Source organism: Silene latifolia, chromosome 11 (assembly GCF_048544455.1).
Source record: "Silene latifolia isolate original U9 population chromosome 11, ASM4854445v1, whole genome shotgun sequence".
NCBI lineage: Eukaryota > Viridiplantae > Streptophyta > Magnoliopsida > Caryophyllales > Caryophyllaceae > Silene > Silene latifolia.
The window spans coordinates 30,098,821-30,121,116 of NC_133536.1; positions in this window are offsets into that span (position 1 = coordinate 30,098,821).

Consider the following 22,296-nt stretch of genomic DNA (forward strand, 5'->3'; position numbering starts at 1 on the left):
ATTTTCTCATTACACGATATGATTTATGGCAAGGCGCTTCCATGAATGGAATTTATGTTTTAGATCGGACCACCGAAATATTACACGTAATGAATAAAAAGTTAAAGGTTGGTGACAAAGATCAAACTTATCTATGGCACCGCCGTATGGGACACATTAATGAGAAACGCGTAAAACAGCTCATAAAGAATGGAGCTATCTCGGCCTTTGATTTTCAATCATTTGGCACGTGTGAATCATGTCTCATTGGTAAGATGACTCGAATTTTCTTCAAAGGTGTTGGAATGCGCGCTGCTGACCTATTAGGACTCATACATACGGATGTGTGTGGACCTATGTCAATCACCGCACGAGAAGGCTATAGGTATTTCATCACTTTCACGGATGATTTAAGTAGATATGGCTATGTCTACTTAATGAAGCACAAAAGTGAATCCTTTGAGAAATTCAAGGAATACCGAATCGGGTACGTAACCTCTTGGGTAGAAAGATTAAAACACTGCGATCAGACCGTGGTGGCGAGTATCTTTCTCACGAGTTTGATCAACACCTCAAAGACTGTGAGATTGCCTTGAAGTTAACTCCACCTGGAACACCTCAGTTGAATGGTGTGTCCGAACGGAGAAATCGAACACTACTTGATATGGTTCGATCCATGATGAGTCACACCGTGTTGCCCGACTCATTGTGGGGTTATGCTCTTCTCGTCACTGCTCTAATACTTAACCAAGTCCGTCTAAAGTCATTGACAAGACTCCATGTGAACTATGGAGGGAACGGTCCCTAACTTGTCCTTTATACGGGTTTGGGGCTGCGAGGCTTATGTCAAGTGGAGACACGAGGATAAGCTCGGCCCGCGATCGGTCAAGACATACTTTATAGGTTATCCTAAAGGAACGCTTGGTCATTACTTTTATTCGTCAACCGAACAACGTGTATTTGTTGCGGCAAGTGCGACATTCTTAGAGAAGGAATTTCTCGAGAATGCAAAGAGTGATAGAACCTTCGAACTGTCGGAGATTTCAGAACCAAATACCGAGCAACCATTGGAGGAACCAATTCCTTCAATCCCGGCTGCGGTTAATATTCCTGAGGAACCTAGGAGGTCGGGAAGAGTCTCTATTCCTCCACACAGATACATTGGTATGGTCGAGGAACATGACATAGATGACATTCTACTCTTAACGAGTAGTGAACCCGCAACCTATAAAGGTGCCATGACTAGTTTCGACTCAAAGCTATGGCTTGAGGCCATGCAATCCGAGATGGACTCCATGTATGAGAACAACGTATGGGATCTTGTTGACTTACCTGCTAAGGTTCGTCCCCTTCAATGCAAATGGCTTTACAAGATAAAGCATTCTGTGGAAGGTCAACAAGATATCTATAAAGCACGACTAGTTGCTAAAGGTTTCACCCAAGTGCCAGGTTTGCACTACGATGAAATTTTTGCACCCGTAGTCATGTTGCGTTCCATTCGGATTATCTTAGCGATTGCCGCTTTTCATGACTATGAAATTTGGCAGATGGATGTGAAAACCGCCTTCTTAAACGGTTTTTTGGAGGAAGAGTTGTACATGGTACAACCCGAAGGTTTCATCGATCCTGAACATCCTAAGAAAGTGTGCAAGCTTAAGCGTTCCATTTATGGACTTAAGCAAGCTTCTAGGAGTTGCAATCATCGTTTCGACCAAGTGATAAAAGAAAATGGATTTACTCGATCAGTCGAGGAACCATGTCTATATATCAAGTCGAGTGGGAGCAAGATTGTCTTCCTAATATTGTATGTCGATAACATACTCCTGATTGGGAATGACATACCTCTCTTAACTTCGGTAAAAGTATGGTTGAAGAACCATTTCCAGATGAAAGATCTGGGTGAGGCACAAAGAATTTTGGGCATCCGTATCTATCGAGATAGATCACGTCGGATGTTATCTCTCAGTCAGGAGTCTTATATAGACAAGATACTAGAGAGATTCAGTATGACTAACTCCAAAAAGGGGTTTCTTCCTATGACTTCAGGGGTGCATTTGAGCAAGTCTCAGGCACCAGAGACACCGGAAGAGAAAGAGCGCATGACACAGATTCCTTATGCCTCGGCTATAGGATCAATCATGTATACCATGATATGCACACGTCCGGACGTGGCATATGCATTGAGTATGACAAGTCGATTCCAACAGCATCCAGGTGAATCACATTGGATGGCTGTCAAGAACATTCTTAAGTACCTATGGAGGACTAAAGATTGGGCATTGACTTATGGAGGCGAACAAAAGCTATGCGCAACCGATTCTGCATTGCTAGCTTCCAAACGGATCGAGATGACTCGAAATCTCGATCTGGATTCGTTTTTACTCTTAATGGCGCCGCAGATCACCGGAAGAGTTCCAAACAAAGTGTTACAAAGATATTCTACGACCGAGTCCGAGTACTATGCCGCGTCGAAGGCCGCAAAGGAAGCGATATGGATGCGTCAATTCTTACAAGGACTATTCGTAGTGCCTAGTTCGAATGACCCGATCACCATCTATTGCGACAATAGAGGTGCCATCTTCCAAGCTAAGGAGCCTAAGTCTAGCAACAAGTCTAGACATGTACAACGGAAAGCTCATCTAATCCGAGATTACGTGGAGCAAAAGGAGGTAGTGATAGAAAAGATTGCTACAGATGATAACATAGCAGATCCTCTCACTAAACCATTACGACATGATAAGCATGAAGGACATGTTAATTCCATGGGAATTAAACGTGTTCCTGAGTTGTAGTACTCTTTTATGGATTAGATTCATTCTCTTTTGTACTCTATACGACATCATCATTTTGATATTTATATATTTTGTTTTTCATGTGGATTTGTACGACAATTTTGAACACCACAAAGTGAACTGAACAAACATTATATTTTTGGTCCTTAATTGCCCACGTGAGCTGATAACTCTGGCAATTATTTTGTGACGTTGGTTGATGGTGGGTTGAACGAGCCATAAGTCAAAAGGTTGACTGACCAATCACAGAGGCGAGTTATACGGATATCTCGTAGGACACAATTGTGACATCGACATGGAGTCCTAAATGTTTTATAACATTCGATGCCAGGTCGTGGATAGGACCTCCATGGTGATCCTAAGAGTCGATTCTTTTGACTATCGACTGTCTCTTGAGACTAAGGCAGAATTTGGGTGACTTTAGTTTCTTTCTCACGGTCATCCGTAACAGGGGGCCAAGTAGGTTTTTTTCTGGGTCATTTCATGCTGTGCTTAGATCGGCAGGAGTCGAATTGAAGGAAATATTCAGCCTTTATCAGGTACTCGATATTTCTCAGGGCCACTCGAGGAGTCAGAATCGAAATGCATGGCCATGCTCGAATACGAATTCGTTTTATCAGTTAAGTTACTCTCTAGTCGGGGAAACCACTCTTGATACAGATCGGTTGTAAAATACGACCTTTGCGGATTCGGATCTGCAAATTGTTTTACATTGAGTGGGAGAAATTTTAAATGAATATGAGAATCGGTTATCGCACCTACACTTGTACGGACAAGTGGGAGTTTGTTGGAGCCGTGTCCTCCAGTTAGTGCGGATAACGTTATTGCACATACACTTGTACGGACAAGTGGGAGCTTGTTGGGGCTGGTGTCCTCTACAGTTAGTGCAATAACATTTAAATCTCTAAGAGGATCAAAGGGTATACTTTTGTATTATTATCAGTTGGTCCACGTTTATCAATAACGGTTGGCTTGCTAGATAAGTTTGACGTTATTGTCATACTGATGGCGGTGATCAACTGGTCCCTAAAAGTCACACCTATAGGATACGTTTGAGAGATGTGACGGTATGAAAATACAGTCATGTTGATGCCTAATTTGACTAAGCAGTTAGTCGGAGTTATTGACTAATAATTAGTCAAACGCGATGTTGAGATAATTATTTAATACGGATTAAATAATAATGGCTAAGGCAAATTAAGCAGTTAATTCGTAAATTAAGTATAAACGGTTATATTTAATTAATGTATATTGAATTAATTAATTATACAATATTGTCATTGTCGGACAAGTATTAATATATCGACTGAGTCATGTTACTAGTTGATATTTTAATAACCGATAACCGATGACGATTTATAATAAAAATCCCGTCATATACATTTTAGCATTTTGAGTCGGATCACGAGTTAAAAAATAAGGAGGAAGTGAAAGCTCACTCCCTCCCCTTGGCTCACGGTTTGGACGAACCAAACAAAAGGAGAGGCTCTCTCTCCTTTTGCCCTAATTCATTCATTTGAAAGAAAATTAGGGTTTTGGAGCTCTCTTCTCTGAAATCCTAGATCTCTCATCGAAAAACCTCACAAAAGGCTCTCTCAATATTGCAAGACAATTAGAGAGCAATTCTAGCACAAGGGGCATAGTCTCAGACGATCTTGGGTGCAACGATTAGGAGGAAATCTACTTTGATTTCTGTTCTTAGGCCGAATTTCAAAGGACCCGAGGTTGATTCTTGTTCTTTATCGTTTCTCTATTGTTTTTCGTTTATGACCATAAATCGCATGTTAAACTTACGTTATAGTCCTAAAATTTAAGGGTTTTATACGGATATTACCCCACAAGACGGTCTCTCACTTTATGGAAAAGTGGTACAAAAAGTAATAAAATAGGTATGCATGCTATAAAATGAGGTACAAATAAAATGTTTACAAAATATGATAAAATAGGTACGATTGTTATGAAAACATGTACCAAATGAAAGAGACTTTTTAAGGCACGACCAATAATAAAAGGGGTACGAAAAGTATGTAAAGAGGTACGATAAAAGTAGTCTCTCAATAACTTATTGAAAGACCGTCTCTCCAAAGTTTTGGTGAATATTAAATTATTGATCCTTTTTTTTCTTCTTTTTTTCGAGAATAATAAATCTCGAAATGTAAGGAGTTAAGAAGATATAGAATTATAGGACTTTTTATCTTTTCAATCTTTTAATTCTCATAAATCATATTTTCTAATAGTAGCATAATTATGAAGTTTAATAAATGATAATCTTAATATATTGTTTATATCAATTTATCAAAAATCCTAATTTTTAAAATTTTGCATAAAAGATAAAATGAGTTAAATGGTAGCCTACTACAAATCTCATTGCAATCTCATTTGTGCTATTTTTTTTTCTGGTTACAATCTCATTTGTGTTATAAGACATACACACAAGATAATATGACATGTACGCATAAGTATTAGACAATAATTTACATTTAGCTATTATCAATACCAAAAGAGATTTTTTTCTCCAACTTGTTAATAAGATTGAGATCCTCGCAACTTCAATTTCATTCTATGAGAGCTATTTTTCAAAGAAAAAATGATGAATAAAAAAATAACACATACCCAAATAAAACATATAGTTGAAAGTTCCTGAAATAAAAAAAAAAATTATGAACCTAAAAACAATTACTCATTCACATTCATGTTGTCAATCTTGTAGTTAGTTTATAACATAGTATTGAGTGTAATGGGGGAGTATTTGTTTAAGCAATTATAGTACTTGTCTTCTTCATATAGTCTTCTTTCTTCAATTAACTATCCATACAAAAAAATCCATTGAGTGATTAATAACAAATAAAATAGTGGAATTTGATTTATATAATATTAACCTTATCGTTATTAATTTAAGTTTTCTCTTACCACTCTTCTTCATATAGTCTTCTTTCTCCAATTAACTATCCATACAAAAAAAAATCCACTGAGTGATTAATAACAAATAAAATGGTGGAATTTGATTTATGTATTATTAACCTTATCGTTATTAATTTAAGTTTTCTCTTAAATAAGGTAAGAAATAGGCATTAAATTATAAAGATATAAGTATATTTACCTTTGAATAGTTCAACTCCACAAATCTTGATAGTCTCTAAATGAAAACAAAATTACATATATATTAAGGTTAAAAATGTGAAGATTACTTCAAACCAATCGAACTTAAAAATAAATAAATAAATTATTAATTTAAAAACCTTAATACACTTACCTTGATGTTGATACAATGATAAGAAAGATTATTGACACATACATAAAATTCGTTTGGCAATAGGGTTTAAAAAAATTTGGCTTTAATTTTGGCTCACAAATGTGCCTTCCATAAAACATTTATATAGCCAAATGAGGATGCATTTTATGACTTTTAGACTTTTTTTTTTATTATTATTATTATCAAGTTAATATATACATAAATATGTAGAAAGGTTTCATGACTTTTGAGTATTCGTTTTCATTATTAACATATTTATTATAGACATAAATATAGAATAAATAGAAAGAAATGTAAAAGGTTTTTTTTCTTTTCTTTTTTTTTTTACAAAATTCACATTACATGGATATTTATTTATCAAATTTAACAAAATTGAGCAAGTTTATTTCAATAAGATTTAAGATGGAGTTGCACATATAAAAAGTTTAAAATTAGAGTGATATAAATTTTTAATTTTTCGTCTAACCTATACTAGTTTTAAAAATTAAAATATTAATATTTAATGTTGAGTATGTTATTATTTGCTCTTAATATTTACAAATTATTTATTATTTTATAAATGGTGTAAAATTATAATTATTTGATATTTATTTGTTGCTTAAAATATTCTAACAATAAACGTAAAAATTTTAAATTTAGTATGAATTTATTTTTAATGGTTGTTTAATTTATCTAAAAATTAAAAAAAGCTAAAGTGAATGTTTGTTATGCTATTTGCATTTAATGGTTCAATTTTTTTTTCTTTATAAATAAGAAACTAGTTTTGTGACCCGTGAAAATCACGGGTTTTGACTTTTTTTGTTGTTTTGTTTTTGGTGTATTGTTCGTGAAAGTGTTTTTCGGCTTTTTCTGTATTTTCTTTTTTACTTGGAGATGTATTATAATTAGGGTATTTTGAAATTTTGTGATATGAGTCAAAACTATTTAATGAGGAATGACACCAAAACTCCTAAATCTGTATGATGGTTTGATTTGTCTTAATGACAACCCCTAAGTTAGCATTCCATTTTAATATTCGAGCATTGTAACCACTAAATTAAACTTACTTAAGCGAAACAAAAATACTTGGTATATGTGAAATAAAAGTAAAAAAGAATAAAATATTAATTGTTTATACCTCAACATTTCACGTTTAGATCCTTGGTAAGTAACTCTGAAAATAAACAAAAATAAATTAGAATCCAATTAAATAGAGTGTAAAAGACTAAACAAAATTATGCAAATAAAAAATTATTGGTGAATGGAAGTCCCCCGCCTTTTTGTGGTCCTATATATAATCTTGGATTATATGACTTTTATTGATATATCTCTTGAGTTATCGGTTATAATTGATCTAAATAAACCCTCCTAGTGCTAATGATAATGAGAGTTATTGAAATTAAACTTTAATGAATTATAATGAGTTGATGTAAACATCATTTTAATGAGTTAATTTAACCAATTTTTATTTTTTGTCTTTTTAGTTGCCAAGATCATTAACGATAATGGAGTAATGAACAATTTAATGCATATTTTCTTAGAGAGTTTTTTAAGGTTCTTACATAGTCATTTATTTAACCAATTTTTATATTTTGTCTTTATAGTTACCAAAATCATTACTCATGTAGTTATGAAAAATTTAGTGCATATTTATCTTTTTTTTTTTTTTTGTCTTTTTAGTTACATTAGTGGTTATGAAAAATTTAGTGCATATTTATGTTAGAAAATTTATAAAGGTTCTTAAATGATCACTTAGTTAGAGTAAGATGATGTCACTTGATACTTAAGCAATTGTTCAAAATATCATTTTTATGTTATTGTAATAATAATAATAATAATAATAATAATAATAGTAAAAAAAATAGTAATAATAATAGTAATAATAAGGATAATAATTTATGAATGAATGGATTATAAAAATGTCATGTGAATTAATATTAAATGATTTAGGTAGCCTTTTGATTGTATATTCGTTTTGTCACCTGTGCAATGCACGGGATAAATATAAGTTTTCTTACTAAAATTTAGATGTGCTTTTTAATACTCAAAAGTGAATAATAATGTTTAATTGAACTAAATGTACAATAAATTCTTGCACAAATCAAGATATAGTAGTATAGTAGTACAAGACAATAATTACACATTGTGTTTGAAACATAAATAGTTTGATCTACGGAATTAAATATGAGAAAGTGAAAAAAAATTACCCTAATATGAACAAAATAGTTATACAAAATCTGTTATACAGACTTTACAACTCATTGTCATTTGACACAAAGTACATTTTTTTGTCTTTATCTACTAATAAAGCGATACATCAATGATTTATTAGTTTATACCTTAAGTTTTATCTTTAGTTTTCGCCTTAGTCTTGTGCCTTTTGATTATCTTCTTTCTTCAAACTACTTGTATGAGGCTCTACCATATCTACATTCACGTGCCTTTGATGATGCTGTAGAGTTGATACACATGTTTTATTGATCAAAGAGAAAACATCAACATGACAAAGATTTAACAAAAGAATCGAAGTATTCTCATATGTAGGCCATTTAAATTAATCCAGATGAAAAGTATAAATTCCAATATAAAGCAAACGATTCATAAGAACGAATAACATAAAAAATTAAAATACTTTATCATACTACAAAACAACAACAATAACAATTTCATATAAGAGATGTTAATTCATTTTTATATACCATACGTTCATACTCACCATAATCAAATATAATATTCAACAATGAAATAAAGTATGTAATTTGAAAATTTATGAACAATGAATATTAAACGGAGGATTAGTGAATGGAAACTATTAGTTTTATATACATTATACAACCATTAGCTTTAAACTTTTCATTTTACTTTTCATTTATTTTGTGAGTTATGAGTATTATTAAATAAGATTATACAACCATTGATTCTCATTTTTCATATTCCTTTTCATTTATTTTGTGAGTTATGAGTATTAATAAATAAGATAATTGATTATGAGGACCTTAATGAAGGAAATGTAGATTCATATACATACTAACATATTCATATATGTCTAATTTAATTTGTCATAAAATTAAATATGGATTTTATGCATGCAAACTAATAAACAAAATAAGGAAGAAAAATAATTTTCTCACCATAAAATCGGATTTATGGGCACAAGTGAGTTCACCTACTCACTTGTTCTTGAGCTCTCCAAATGGAAGAACAAGGACTCAAATGTAGAATCCCTCCCAAAAGCATATACCCAAGGAATACATCTTAATAACCAATATTATTTAGATCTAGCAATAATATTAGTTTTGCATTAAAATATGACACAAAAATAATTTTTGTTCTCTTGAAAATTTCGGTCAAGAGATAGTAATCTTTGTGAGTTTATTTATCTAGATTTCATAATATTTAGAGAGCATGTGAATTTTTCTTACTCTAGGAAAAATGTTAGTAAAAAAAATGAATAATAATAATGAATAGAAAAGGAGAAGCTCTTCTCTCTTTCTATTAGGGTGGCCGAAAAGAGGAGCATTGGGTAGTATGCCCAATGCCTTTTGTTTGTGCTCTTCACAAGAGACTAGGCATGCAAGCCTACTATCAAGTGTTATGATTGTGTTTCTATTTAAAATAAACAACACAATATAAACCATGTACACACACCCACATTTTTTGGTTTTGGCATAAAATGGAGAATCCATTTTATTTTGTCATTTGTCAAATTTGTCACATGTAACATGTTACATGACATGTCACAATGTAATGCATTTTTATCATATTAAAAATCAACGTATTATTAAAAATACGTCACATACAAAAATCGACTTAGTAATATCATAATTACTTGTACCAAAAATGTTTCCGAATTATAAACTACAACATTCTGTATTTATAATAATTTATTCATTCCGTTTCAATTGTTTCTGTAAACAATAATTTCATCCAAGTAATAAAATAATTCGATTACTTAGACCGTGTCTTATTTAATCATATTTACAATAAGATACGTAAATTATACTCACAAAATCATCCGTCAATTTTAAGCAATTTAATTAACTCGTATCGGTATACGATTAATTAAATAATCAATTAAGAGTATTTCCCTATAGGTATGACCTAAGGGGATCAATCGATCACCACCGTCGCACGACGACAATGTCAAACTCTAGTCAACCAATCATTACCGATATGTGTGGACCAGTTGACTGTAAAATATTACATCCCACATGTATTCTTAAAATGAGATTTAATAATGATATTTAAATCATGTGATCGCATTATTGTTGAGGACACATTTCCCAACAATCTCCCACTTGTCCTCGACAAGTGTGCGTCACCAATTCTCTTGTCCTATTACTATCTCCCACTCAATGCAAGGTGTCTTTCAGGTCGTACTTGCAAGTGATCATATCGAGAGTGGTTTCCTCGATCTGGAGAATAACTGATTGACCGGATTTATCCACTCTGGATACCTTCCGAGCGTGGCCACGCATTTCCAGTTCATTACTCCTCGAGTGGCCCTGAGATATTGTTCTAACCCTGACAAGGGGATGGACAATTCCTATCGCACTCATTCCCTTCGACTAGCCACAGCCATCATAACCCAAAATATGCCCATTTGACCCCATTTACGAAGGTCGTAGTAACACAAATCAAAGTTAATCTGAAACTGTGCCATCTTAGGCGAATAGTCTTTAGTCAAAAGAATCGACTCATTTGAATACTATAGCAGCTCTCGCCACGACCAGGCTATATAAATTGCCAGAACTCTATAAGCGGTCATAAGGCCCGACAAAATGTTCCTAACAGTCTGCCTATGTGATCGACTAGTCATCTCACATGACTCTATGGCACTTGAACTTACCATCAATCGCATCACACTCTAGTTACTTCGAGACGTCACCTCATACAAGTAACTATGGGCAAATACAATGTTAATCCGTGTTCACTTTAACGGGGTTCAATTGTCTCCACAACCCGTTTGGATGTAACAAAGTATAATAAAAGAGTTTTAAAAATAAAACTCGAACGACAAATGTGATTATCACATATGAATAGTCAATGCTTGATTACTATTTCATATTCTATAATCTAATTTGATCTTGTACGTAGTTGTTCATTTCAATTCAATTGAAATGACATGACTCATCATGTTTAGCCTTTGAGAAGGCTTTGGTTAGTAGGTTTTATCAACTTCTTGTACCTTACTCAACCTCACTACATACTTGTTTTCCTTTGTAATGTATACATTTGCATTACAAAACTTTCTGAGTACGTGTCGAGATCCAATCAAGACATAGGCCCTCTAGCCTAAGAATAGCTCCCACTGTTTTCACAGTGTACGGGACTCATCCTTCTTGCACATCTCATGATCGCAAGTGTACTCAATTTCCGTTATAAATATCTCTCATTGTTCTTTATTGCCTAGAACGATTCTAGAAAATCTACTTCTTAATTAACATTGCCACAATGGTATCTTAACCATCCTAATGTGTTTTGATTATGGTTTTGTCGGAAACCATGCGCAATCTCAATTGTCAATTGTCACTTGTGTAACACCCTTACACAAAATTGCATCATAAACACTTTGCTTTACTTCCTTAATGCTTCTGCATGCACTTAAGGGTAATCTTTATATACTAGGTAAAGATTACTTAAATTCGATTTTGAAAACAATTCATCATACTCAAGGTATATGAAGTGTTATACATCATTACTCATTTAATTGATCCGGCAAAATGCGGAAAAATGGAATCAATCAAATATATTCAATTTAATTGAACTAGTCATGAATCTTATCAACATAAGACTTCTTAACGACGCTAATATCATGTGGATTTATCTTCATAAATCCGGATATTCAAGATGTATTATAATACTCCAAAAGTCTTGAATCATTCTTAATGATCAATATGTCATCCACATATCGGACTAATTAAAATTTCCGTAACTCCCACTAAACTTCATGTATAAACACAACTTCTCGACTTATCGAGAAATGTTTTATCACATGATCAAAATGTTGATTCTAACTCATTGATGTCCTACTTAAGACCCTCTCTTAAGTTTCATATTATCTTAGGATTGCAAGAATCTACTAAACTCAAGACATGTATTGAATACATTCCTTCTAATTGAAGAAGTGGGTTTTAGATTCACTCGCTATGTATTTCATAATAATGAAACACAATCCCTAAGAAGATCCAAATAGGCTTAAGCATTTCAATTGGTGCAAAAACCCTTTGCAACCAATCAAACCTTGAAATCTCTCTTTATTAGTGCAAAACCCTTTGCAACTAATCAAGCCCTTTTATTTCGGATTTCCATGGCTCTAAGCCTTATATTGAGTTGTGACTTAAACACTCTTATGTAAGTCATATGTTCATTACTTTCTAGAAGTAATTAATTTGAATCAAACGATTTCTTTGTAAGTTATAAGCTCTTTACTTTCTTAAAAGTAGCATGAATTCATCATCTCCAACAAGTGACGAATTTAACCTCCTAGGTTTAAAAGAAACAACATCCTACAAAAACGTCTCATGTAGCCAAGAAAGACCAGTTTCTTGTGACATAACATTCTTTGTGGCTCTTGAATAATTTTCTCCCACTCTGTCTTCTAGAAATAAACTTGTATTTTAGAAAGACAGCTTCACGAGCCGCAAATCCGTCGTACTCGTGATAATTGAAAAGGAAAAATGAGCATTTGTTTCTTGTGAAAACTTACAAATATGGTACATTAACATTTCATATCTCATATGATTTAGTGGAAAATAATTTAGACAAAATGATAGAATCCCCAAAACGATCATGTAACTCAAAGTAACTTGATTGAAGTCCAAACCATATCGAATAGCGTTTGAATTCATATCCAATCACACATTATTCCATAATGTGTGTTAAGAGAGATTAATTTGTGATACAATATCACATTTCCTTTGGCTTATATCAAAGTCTTCACTTTGATAATCCCATCACGACTAAATCGTGATTCCTTGAACTCTTGAACTTCTTCAAAGATTTCTCTATTTACCGTATTAAGTGAACACACTAGTGTCAACTTAAATCGTTGGTAAAAGAAAATGATCAACCTATTTTGGATAAATGATTTACAATCTCGATCTCCTTTTTCAACCAAAAGGTACGAGATATCTTGCTTTGAATACAAGATACGCATATACCATTAACAATCTAATGGTTTCAAGAGTACTCGATAACTCTTTGCGTTCATCATTCCAAAATTTAAGGTTTGATCTTGGGTTACCAATTTGAGTCTTGCATCATCTTCATGATATATTATTCTAGTTTGGTTTAGAATATATTCACCTTGATAATGGGCTAGCCATACATCAAATCGTGGTGTATAGGGTCACAAAAGTGAAACCTCTTTTGTATCGTAACAAGTTTGTATTCTAATTTAGAGTTTATGTACTTAATAGTCATAATTAAGCACAACTCCAAACCCAAAAACTAGATTTAGTACACAATGACTCTTTCTCTCGACTTCATTGTTGCTAGTCGTCATATTCTAATCATCTTATGTATCAAGTACAATGATGAAAACCTCCATTGGTTTCTAATATTGACGAAGTATTACTAGCAAAATTTATGTTTAATCAAATAAACATTTAAAGAACAAGGTCCCATTAGATGTCCCACAACTAACTTGTTGATTCTTCAATAATTTGGGGTAGTTTCCTTTCTTGTGTCCAACATTTAAGACAATAGAAACTTTTTATTCGGTCGGGATTGATAGGTTTAGTATCGTCATTCTCAACAACTTTACCTTTAACATTACCTTGTATCAATTCCATTATAATCTTTACTTCTTGAACCTCGTCCTCATCTTAACGGTTTAAGAGAATGCTCCCACTCAATTCAATGAGTCTTTACTTAGAGAAGCAAAGTTGAATCTTATGAAGATTACTCTTCATTTGTTCGTTTTAGTCTTAAAACTTTCATTGAAGTGGTTGCGTTATTTTGGTCAATTACGAATTCCAACAAATCTAATTACCAAAACAATTTATCGCTTCAAGATACTTAATTCAATTAAGTATATGAATAACAATCCATTGCAAGTAGATGTGTTAGTCAAGAATCAAAACCTGTTTGATAATGAATAACTTTAATCTATACTCTTTACAAGAGATCCTTAGCAATGGTTCATTTGAGGTTTTAGAAGCAAATTCATATTTGTCTTTAGTTACGATATTTTAATGGAGATTTGAATCAAAAACGAAATGATATCGTATATGAATTGTGGTAAAGAAATAGAACAATATGATAACGGAATAGTGGAAAACAAAACATTTATCGTTAAATTAATACTTGTAAACAACAAGTAAAGCATTTACATAGTGACCTCTACCCAACTATGATAAATGATTCCAAGACCCAAATTCATATCGACTTAGGCACGGTATGGCCGATGAAACCCTTATCAATATAACTCGGTGGATTAACACTTTAATCGATTCTACTTTTAGAACTCTTGGTCGATAAAATTACTCTAATATTTATCTATAGCCCGGAACACATGCAACTACGGTCGCGAATACTTCCGTTGAGCTCAATCCAAATTTCGAATAAATGTGTCCATGATCCAAATCCACATCAACTTGGGCACGGTATGGCCGATGAAACCCTCATCAACATGAATTCGGTGGATTGACATTTATCACCCACTTCCCCTACGTAACAAGGTTTGTACCCCGGTAGGGCCGAGTGCACTCCCTCACGAAATAGGTTTTCATGGTTTCTACTATTTGGTAAGGCTATGTCTCAATTTATTGTTTTAGCGAGAGGTCATGTCAATTTATTATCTATCACGTTTTAAGTGAACTAAAGCGGTGAACTACGATAATTCTAATTGACACGGTCGATAAACTCGATAAAAGAAGATGCATGTTTAGTTATGGCGATTTAGCGATGCATGTGACATAAAATAAAATGCAAGCATAAAGGTAAATAAATCCTAGTATGGCCTTTCCTAGAATAGAAAAACTATTAATCTATTACATATTCGGAAACCAACTCCATTGGTCCCTTGAACTTCGGTTGTGGCACGCATCTCGAGGTAACACCGTCTTTATGTATCGCCATTCTTGAAGAAATCCGTCTTTAGGAACTCCGGAATGAATAAAATTACATAATAAATTACATAATTTCCTATTATACATTTGTAACTAAAATAAAATAAATCTATTAAATTACAAAACGGTGATACGAGATCACAATAAAATTACAACCGAATCGATATTCCCATACATTTCGGGAAATACCAATTAAAATCTAAGGCCATACTAAGTAAAATTACATAATTCAAAATTACATAAATTAAAATTATGACAATCATAAAGAAAAATGCTGCATTATAATATGTAAGAACATGCTCAATTTTATGCTAAATCGCCTTTAATTAGCCAATATCGTATATTACTCGGTTTTTACGGATTTGCGTGATTTCAACATTTTATAATCACAAAAATGCATAAACTCATATTTATGCATAAGTTAATTACCCTAACCTCTTAGGACTCAAAATTTAGTCTTCACTAATAATTTGACCATAATTAACTTTTATTTACATAATTGTTCATAAAAGGACCAAAAATTACAAAATAAGCTATTAAACTTCAAATAAATCCAAAAATTCCAAATAAATTCAAAATTCAAAATTTAAATTCATGAACATTCTGGAAAAATTCCATGACACTCATAATGTTCAAAATCTTAGGTTAAAAATTTCGAAAATTTTCCGGAAAAACAATGTTGCGGTTTATCGATATTTAATAAAAATAATCATAAAAACATGGAAAAATTATTTTCATTAACTTTTCAATTTTATATCTGAAAAATATAATAAAATGCAACATTAGACGTTTTTCCTAAGTCATAGATTATGTTTTATTAATTTTCCACTAATAATGTCACTATTTATGCTATTTTTCTTCAAAAATTCATAAATCATGCTAAAAGACTTCTTTATAGCCAATTATTTTACACACATCTTGTAAAATTGCATGTGACAACATATTAATTTTCTATGACCAGATTCGAAATTTAACTCATATTAACCTATTTTTCACTTAAATCCGTATTAAATAATGAAAAATTCATTTTTCGAGCATAACTAGTCCAAAAATTATGAAAATTTACAGGTTATCTCAAAATAATATATGTGACAACATATCCAAAAACCAAGTGAAAATTCGAAGTATAGCTATTTTTAGACCAAAAATGACATTTTTACTCATAAAATCACATTTAAATGCCATTATTGTAAATTATGAACAATAAAAATCCGAAAAATTAACCAAAATATCCTAAAACACTTTAGGACCAGAAATATTAACATGCATGTAATAATTTCGTGGTATATCATAATAACACAAATTTTTACAAGTTTTATTTGTTATTCATATAACTCGGAAAAACTTTTAACCAATTTGCATGCAAACAACCGTGGCTCTTGATACCGATTGAAGGAAATGTAGATTCATATACATACTAACATATTCATATATGTCTAATTTAATTTGTCATAAAATTAAATATGGATTTTATGCATGCAAACTAATAAACAAAATAAGGAAGAAAAATAATTTTCTCACCATAAAATCGGATTTATGGGCACAAGTGAGTTCACCTACTCACTTGTTCTTGAGCTCTCCAAATGGAAGAACAAGGACTCAAATGTAGAATCCCTCCCAAAAGCATATACCCAAGGAATACATCTTAATAACCAATATTATTTAGATCTAGCAATAATATTAGTTTTGCATTAAAATATGACACAAAAATAATTTTTGTTCTCTTGAAAATTTCGGTCAAGAGATAGTAATCTTTGTGAGTTTATTTATCTAGATTTCATAATATTTAGAGAGCATGTGAATTTTTCTTACTCTAGGAAAAATGTTAGTAAAAAAAATGAATAATAATAATGAATAGAAAAGGAGAAGCTCTTCTCTCTTTCTATTAGGGTGGCCGAAAAGATGAGCATTGGGTAGTATGCCCAATGCCTTTTGTTTGTGCTCTTCACAAGAGACTAGGCATGCAAGCCTACTATCAAGTGTTATGATTGTGTTTCTATTTAAAATAAACAACACAATATAAACCATGTACACACACCCACATTTTCGGTTTTGGCATAAAATGGAGAATCCATTTTATTTTGTCATTTGTCAAATTTGTCACATGTAACATGTTACATGACATGTCACAATGTAATGCATTTTTATCATATTAAAAATCAACGTATTATTAAAAATACGTCACATACAAAAATCGACTTAGTAATATCATAATTACTTGTACCAAAAATGTTTCCGAATTATAAACTACAACATTCTGTATTTATAATAATTTATTCATTCCGTTTCAATTGTTTCTGTAAACAATAATTTCATCCAAGTAATAAAATAATTCGATTACTTAGACCGTGTCTTATTTAATCATATTTACAATAAGATACGTAAATTATACTCACAAAATCATCCGTCAATTTTAAGCAATTTAATTAACTCGTATCGGTATACGATTAATTAAATAATCAATTAAGAGTATTTCCCTATAGGTATGACCTAAGGGGATCAACTGATCACCACCGTCGCACGACAGTTAATGTAAAACTCTAGTCGCCAATCATTACCGATATGTGTGGACCAGTTGACTGTAAAATATTACATCCCACATGTATTCTTAAAATGAGATTTAATAATGATATTTAAATCATGTGATCGCATTATTGTTGAGGACACATTTCCCAACACTTAAGAGGTAAATTAATTAGGAAAAAGGTTAATGAAAATTGTGGGTGTTCAATTGCCTTGTTTTTAGACGCGTGAATAGTTTTTCACATAATAAGTAAATTGGACTAATGTGAAAAATGTCATAGTTTTTCAATTGCCTTGTTTTTAAATAGTAGTTGAAGTAAAATTTCATACTTTTACTTTTAGGAATGTTATTAAACTACAAAATTATTTTTATTTTTAATTAAAAAGGTTTTAATTTTAGGAAAGTAAAGTATAACAATTTATAAAAAAAAAAATACAACACTTCCAACAAACACTTAATCAAATTTATAAATTAAAAAAATAAGTATGAAGAACTTTAAATCAATTCATTAACAGGTTTTATTACAAAAACTTTAATTAAAATGTTAAATTTTATTTGTGAATTTGTTTAGATTTCATTACTTTTGAATTTTTTTTTAACTCATGAAATATTTAATGTATAAAATTAATTTAAGAATAATGCTAATATCCTTCGATTTGGTTTAGCTTATATGTTACAATTATGAAATTTGTATGTGAATTTGTATAAATCACATCACTTTTGAAATTTTTTTAACTCAAGAAATATTTAATGTATACAATTAATTTAAGAATAATGATAATATCCCTTTATTTATTTTAACTTATATGTTACAAAATATATGATGACACTTTTGTGAGAAATTTTTGTAAATTTAATAATCAATACAATTTTAAAAATTATAAAAATGCAACATAGATTGAAATTTAATGATTATGCCACATGGAATTAAATTTAATGTTTTAAAAATCTTTTACTTTGATTTAATTTAACTTATATGTTACAAAATATATGATGTCACTTTTGTAAGAAATTTTAGTAAATTTATTAATCAATACAAATTTAAAAATTATGAAAATGCAACATAGGATAAAATTTAATGAGTATGCCACATGGAATTAAATGTAATGCTTTTAGAAGCCTTTTAACAATATTGTATAGATATAGTTATAGTAATATCGTCGTACGAAGTAATGCATTATAAAATGTCATTTGAAATAAAATTAAATGGTTTAGGTAGTCTTTGTTTAACTTTATCCTTTTAACTATAATTAATAATAATATAATATTTTATGGATTAATAAAATTAAATGATTTATGTATGTAGTCTTTTAAGTAAATTATATAGATATATATAGATCATAGATAGATAGTAATAAGGGAATGAAGTTGGTATTTTGGTGTCAGTGGAATTAGAAGTGAAATTGGATGAGGTTGGGTGAAATATGAATAATAAACTACTTTTTATTTTTTCATTTTTTTTGCTACTCCTTTGTCTCCTCAACTTTTTGACTTGTTAATTAGTAAATAAATTAAATAGATAATTAAAATGTATAGAAAGTAAATTGATTACTAATCCTATGCGGAATTAAATTAATTGCTAGTGACATGTGGAATTAAATTTATTGCTTTTGCCTAGCCTTTTAATTATATAGTATAGATAATGATGTGGCCTTCTATAATTGGTGACGTGGAATGTTGGTTATGCAAGGTGGCATTTAGTAATGCGAGGTGACATTGTCTACGTGGCTTTTAAGGTTTACTCTTTTAATAATATTTATAGATAATGATGTGACTTTCTAGAATTGGTGACGTGGGATTTTGGTAATACAAGGTGGAATTTAGTAATGTGAAGTGGCATTTAGTCCATGTCTACGTGACTTTTAATGTTTACCCTTTTAATAAGATTTATATATGCTAAATTTTTACCATAAAATGGTCACATTTATGTAGTAGCACAATACAACGGTCTCATTATAATTGTGATTGAGAATTAGACCCTTGCTCATTTTCTTTAATGCTAAATATCCAATAAAAACTCTCTAATGCAGAAATCTTATTCTTGTATAACAATGTCATAATCAGATTTTATCCATATAAATTGTCATTAACCAACAAAAAAATTTGAGAGATCTGAGATTGTCTCTAGATAAGTTATTGATATACTCCCTCCCTCCCGGTCATTTGTTGTCCTATTCCATTTTGGGTGTGTCAGTCAATTGTTGTCCTTTCTATTTTAGTATTGCATTTGATGAGTAATTTGATTCTTCACACCCAATTTGTCCCTTTGCTTGGTTTTTGTGCTAAAATCAAAGGACAACAATTGACCGGGACGAAGGGAGTATATAACACTAATCTGTATCCATTTATGCGTTTTCGTGACTTTTATTATATTGTAATCATGTCACAAAACGACTCTTTAACTTTGTATCTATTGTTATAATAAATATACTCATTTTATTTTTAACTGTGTTTTCACCTGTTTTGTTGCCCGTGGTACTGTTTTATATTATAAATTATGAAAAATAATCTAATAATAAATTTATTCTGAGACCGTCTCTAAAGACATTTATCCAATACTTCTCAAATCCAATTTATTAATTGTTAAATTATTTAATTTACATGTATAAGAAAAGGGGAGAGATTATAATAACGTGATAAGCTAAGATCGGCAACAAAACATCGTTTATTTCATAGTAAAAAAAATAATCAAACATATTAGTATTGAATTTAGATAGTAATCAAACATATTAGTATTTAAGACGAAGGTATCTGCCTTGAGCTTATTGTAAATCTCATATTAGCAACATAAAAGAAATTTCATGTACCGGGCCATTTAGTTAGTGGCCTATTTTCAAGGATCCTAAAAACTATGTTTAATGTGAAAGTGAGGTTTGGAGGGAAAAAAACATATAGTGGTTATTGTTTTATTATATTATATAGATAGATAATTGTTTCTCATAGAGTAGTTGAATTCCTCGCGGAAATATCACTACTCTTGTTTGGAAGTTGCATATTCACTTTTTCCTAATAGTTAAAGATAAATAAATTAAACAATAAAATTAAAATATTATATTTTATATAACTTTTTAAAATAATAAATAGAAAATAATTATTTTAATACATTCGATGTTAAATCAATTTTATACAACTTTTAAAAACTATTAAAATAATTTTATTTTTATATATGCTTTAATATTACGATAAATAATGAATATAATTATACTATTAATATTAAATATTTCCTTGTGTTTAATTTTTAAAAGCATATTTTTTTGTTTTAAAATGGTAAAATTAAAAAACAGCATAAAAGTTTAAGTGTCGTATTCTAACACTATTTCGATCCGAGATCCGTTTGTTTAACCTGATCCGTGCTTGACTTAACGCCTATTTAATATGACTCGTATTCTAACCCGATTCATATGAACCGATCCCTAAACCGTTCAGAGTAATTTATGATTGCAATTTGCATTTTGCAGGTATTCGATAGTCAAACTGTCAAACAAGTCTGACTATCACAAATTCACAATATTAAATCATCTTGTACTCATTGGTTTAATTTTGGCAGGTCAACTTTTGCTCGAAAAAGTGGCTTATTTGTCTTTTTTTATTATCACTTTGCGTGACATCATAGTCAATATAATCTAATCAATCTAAAACTGCAGCAGGGTTTGTTGACGATACTTACTACGTTCGTAAAACATGCAACTCATATTCTCCCATGCATGCTCGTAAGTACGTAGATAGCGGTTTGACGAAGCTAAACAAACGTGTCTCGGACTCTGTGTCTAAAATCCTAAATGTGCTTACTTAACCAGTTAACCCCACAAAGCATAATAGTCAGTTTGGTGAATCTATTGTTCTTCCTTGATTAAGCCGATCTCGAGTTTAAACAAGAGTTGAGTCGTATCACATTCTAGTGGAATTAGAATATAGGGATCGACTCGGATTTGTAAACTACTCATTTTTTTTTAAAACTATCATATATGTAGTTATTTATTTATCGTGAATATCTAAATTATAATTCAAATCTAGATAAGTATAAACGCCAAGTTTCTTGGAATTTGAATGGTGGCTGAGTTTCTACATGTGGGGCCCATGTTTCCTATTCTATTAGTTACTTTCTTTTCTCAATCCAATTCCTATTTCTATATATCTCTTATTCCTATTTTAATTATTTATGTTAAAATATAAGTTAAAATATCACAATTTACATAAAATATTGCAATTTACATACATCCAGCAGGTCTACCTTGTCAAATATCATTAATATAATTTTAATGAAATATGATTGTATATTATCTGATATTCAAATTTAATATTTATCAAATATTCGAAACTCCAAATATGGACTATTTATATTGTCACGGTATTGAACACTTAATCACGCTCAATTATATATTCATGTATCTAATAATAGTGCTTGCTATTACGACACGCTCATTTTTTTGCACAGGTATAACACTAGTTTAATAATTGAAGAGCTCTATCGAGCTTGATCCGAGCTTAAGCGTTATGCATTTGATGAGTTTCTGTCGAGCCCAAACTCAAAACTTTGAATTAGTCTCAAGTCTCAACCAGGCCCATTTAACTTTGAGCTTAAATTGGCAAGCTTACGTATTCGTTTAAAGGTATAGTAAAGAAAACTACCCTCTCTATCTCGGTCATTTGTTTACCTTTGATTTTGGTGTAAAAATTAAGAAAATAGGAGTGGGT